The following is a 4696-nucleotide window of genomic DNA, read 5'->3' on the forward strand; positions in this document are numbered from 1 at the left end:
GTTCGAGGACAAACCCGGAAGCTCCTCTGGAAAAACATCTTGAATATCCTTGACGGTTCTAATTTTATCCACTGTCAGATCCTCAGTTTTTGATTGGCTTACAAATGCCAAATAAGCCTCACATCCCTTTTGAATCCACTTCTCGGCTCTCAATGCCGACATCCCTACGCTCGCCTATCACCAAAACCTCCTCATCCTTTGTGGTCTTTAACATTATTCGCTTAGCAGCACAATCCAGAGTAGCCCTATGCTTAACAAGCCAATCCATTCCCAAAATGAGATCGAATTCTTCGAAAGGTAGCTCCATCAGATCTCCTTTGGACCAGGTTTAGAAATTCTTTCCAGCAAGCGTCCACGTAACTAGCCCCAACATACTTTCCTTTGAAGGCTGTCTTAAATAACTCCCAAGTCACACTGTCAGCAGGAGTTCCATCTCTCACCGTGAGCCACCACTGATAAGTCTCATCCCTGAGTAACGATATGGCTCCCTTCAGCTTCTGCTCCATAGAGCAGTCCAGATCATCCATAGTCCGTTCTGTTGCTTCTAACCAATACTCAGCCACATTTGGAGCTACACCGGAAATGCCCCTAAATATCTCTGCTCCATTGGCCCAGAGCAGCTTAAAAATAGACCCCCGAATTTCGTTTACCGTACTTGCCCCAGTAACCCTTTCCAAAACTCAGAGTATTGCCTGGGACAGAGCATCGTCCCCAATACCTCGATCATGAGACTCTACCTCCATTTCCGGTTGTACCGGTGTATCTACTGCCGGTACATGTCTTGAAGACGAAGATTCAGCCTAAGCATTACCTCGACCACGTCCACGGGTTCATGTTTAATTCCCATCCAAAGTTAATGTCACGACACACTAAGACCTATGCTGTAAATAGCATGTAGTTCCTCCTTTTGGGATATCTTTAGGTGTATTCCATGACATTCTTAGGTTGTGTCATGACATCGAAGGTAGTTTCGTAATTTCTCCATTCTGCTCTCTATGTTGCAACATTGAGCATACTGTGTTGTGACATAGTGACCAGTATCTATTTAATTTTCCTTCTAATGGTCTCCAACACACTTATAAAGTTTATTACCTCATCCTTAGGCCTCATTCGGCCCTAAGGTCGATAAAAGACTCAATTTACACATTTAATTGAATTTAAGAAATCTTACTAAAACATAATTAAATCCTAATGATAATGCTTAATTTCAAGCTCCTAAAGTGCAAAAATTAGTTTAACCTGCAACACTAAATTATGGTAGATCAAACTCTCCCACACTTAAGTCATTGTTTGTCCTCAAGCAACATGAACAGAGAAAAGAAATAAAAGATGTCCCTTAAGCAGATATTATACAAGTATTGACTTTGGAGCACATGACTAGGTATTTCATATTCACAAACAACTTTAACATGATGAGTAATTGACTTACCACTTTTGACCACAAACATCTTAGTTTAGTATATTACAAAGTATACAAACACTAAGGGTCTCACCTGTAAGGATCTATCAATAAATCATACAAGTAATTTGATTATCCGAGCATAATACATATAGTCATTTATGCGATTGTTTAATAAAATGTCTATTCATGCATAAGGATATTTAGGTCACATAGGACTTTTTGGCTTGTAACGTTTTGAGGCTTAGGACAAGTATGCACTTCAGAAATAGTAAGCATCAAAAGGGTTACAAACACGAAAATAGTTTGGCACATTGTATTGATCCCTGTTCTTCCTCCCATAGTGACCCTTACCCACTCACCGCCTAATTTCTCCTTCTCTCACCTTCGCTGTGACTTTTTCACTTTTCTTTTTCAATCCATCTCACTCACAAATTTTTTCGCTTTTTAAAGACTTTTCCTACTCGTATAGATTTTCTTTTTGAATTCTTCTTTTTGTTTTGCACTTTCAGGCTACCCTATAGTTCCCATATGACACCAATCTTTCCTATTTTACTCTATTTTTACAAAGTCTATCGTGATGTATCTACTTACCCCTCAATACATAAGATGAGACATCTACAATCGTACAGTGCAGTACCGAAGAAAAAGGGCAAATAAAAATTAATGTTTTCAAGCTTGGGTTTTGTAATAATATTCATCAAGAAGTGTTAACAGGCTCAAAAATCGATACTAAAGGTGAATAAATATAAATCAACTTTTTGGCTCTAGGTATGTTCCAAACAATGCCTTAGTTCATCCTTTAAACATCTCAGTATACACAAATTTAATCAACAAACTCAAATTCAACCATTTGTCATTCATACTAGCATGTTCATTTCCTTGTATTTTCTATATTAATTGCTTAATGCCTATTTACAGTGTAACATGTAGAACTTAGTAATCTAATAATCAAAATTTTAAAATCACTTAACATTATGCTAAATTTATTTGTAAACACAAGCAACCTATGAACATGCTCCTAACCAATCACTTTTATTTCTACAAGCTCAAGAACACAAAACACAAGGAAAAATTTAGCACAAATTTTCTATGTTAGCCCCCACACTTTAGTTGACACTGTAATAACCCGATTTAGGGCCTAGTCAAAATAGTGGTTTTGAATCCATGAATCTGACGTAGTAAAACCTATTTTTATTACATTTTTATGGTCTACAGTTTTATGAAGTGATTCCGTGAAAATTTTGTTCGAAAATTTTGACGTTTGAGCACTCAATTTAGCAAAAAGGACTAAATTGTGAAAAGTGAAAAAGTTGATTTCTACATGCTAGAAGATTCTAATTGTTATGAAATTTTAAATTGAAGGTCCTTAGATGGTAATTAGACCATTTGTTAAGTTAGACAAAAATGGACATGAATTAAGAGAAATTTTATGTTTTAAGTTAGGGGCATTTTGGTCATTTGGCTAATAAATGAATTAAAAATCAAATTAAAAGCCAATTTTTGTCCATATTCTTCCCATGGCCGAAATTCTCAAGGGGGAACCATAGCTAAGGCTTGTTCATCTTCCAAGCTCGATTGTAAGTCCGTTCTAGCCCCGCTTTTAATGATTTTTATTTTTTGAGATCCTTGTAACCTAATCTAGCTATTTCAAGGACTAATTTGAAAGGAAATCAAAGTATAATTTTTTACCCATGAAGAATATTTGTTCATTTTGATGTCTAATGGTAGAAAATGTATGTTAGATGTAAGATAAACATAGCATGTGTAAGAGTCTAGCTATACATGCCATAAATGAACTGTGATAGTGTGATGAATCCTAACAATTTTAAATTGTGTTTTAGCATATTAAATGGATCCCAATCAAGCTGAGGTTGATGACATTGAAAGTAATGTGTCGGTTCCTACTCAAGGGGCAGCGGTGTCTGACAGTAGACCCCTAACGGTTGGTCAGGGAGAAGGGGGTAGGGAAGCCATTCTCCACATGATGAATAAGTGGTGTACGAAATTTGTTCGACAAATTCGAATGCCCAACCTCCTCCACCCCCACCTATTCCTCGATCGGTTCCCGTAGCTCCAGAAGGTATGGAATTTGTAAGAATGAATAAGCCCCTGGTTGATAAGATCCGAAAGCATAGGGTTGAAGATTTAAGAGCTAGTGTGGAAAATGATCCCGAGAGAGCCGAATTTTGGCTTGAAAACTCCATCAGGGTATTTGATGCTCAATGTGTATCTTATAAAAATATAAGGAAAGAAATTACCCGATTGATCATGATCGCTCCGCCTACTAATGGTGGGTTCTTCCTTCTTTGCTTGTGCAAAGCTCGAATTGTTTCTTTCTCCTTTGTGTGGGGTTCCTACATAGAAAATCATAAACAAACAAAAAAACAAAACAACTAATTTTGTTTCTTATCCTACTCCTAAAAAGTTAAATTAAAATTATCCGAAAATTTAATGCAAATCTTTTAAAAATAGAATTTTAACAAAGTTCAATCATCCTCTTCATCGTCCCATTGTAGCGACTGCCTCATTTCCATCTGGGCTTTTCCTTTTCCCAAGGCATATTCTTGGCTCAAGCTCTTGATCGGTTGTTTAACGTCATAACAATAATGTGCAAGCATACACTATCGATGTAAGTATAGTAGATAGATGTGAGTCTATCGGATATTGATCCAACAGAGATAGGTGTCTTTTGTCTATTAATGTCAGTACAATAACTAGATATAAATGAGATGAATTGTGAGGATAGTTTTTGATGTAATAACTTTAAAAACAATAAAAAAAATATGATGATGATAAACTAGGATCCCCAATGTAACAGCCTGATCTAGATTCTAGTAGGAACGGTGGCTTCAGGACCACGAATCCAAGCCAAAAAAATATTTCAAAATTATTTTCTGTGTTTATTATGTGTGAATTTGTATGTGTGAAATTTTCGTGCTTTAATTTTGTCATTCGAGTGCCCGATTAAATAAAATGACTTAATCGCATAAAATGAAAAATTGATGGTTATTTGTATAAAGGTCGAATTGCTATTGTCTTATTAATTTGAAGTACCTAAGATGTAATTAGACCATGGGATTATGGTGTGTACAGCAATGACCTTAGAATATGTGTTATGTTTATTTATTAATAAAGGGTAAAAATGTAAAATGATTAATATGTATAATAAAACATAAAAAATTATAATATGGTTTTATATTATCATGTTCTTCTAAAATAACAAAATAAGAAGAAAAGAAAAACAAACCTAGGTTCGGCCACTTTCCAAGCTTGATTCAAGGTTCGTTTTTACTC

The sequence above is a fragment of the Gossypium arboreum genome, chromosome 7 (genome assembly GCF_025698485.1).
Source record: "Gossypium arboreum isolate Shixiya-1 chromosome 7, ASM2569848v2, whole genome shotgun sequence".
Lineage (NCBI taxonomy): Eukaryota > Viridiplantae > Streptophyta > Magnoliopsida > Malvales > Malvaceae > Gossypium > Gossypium arboreum.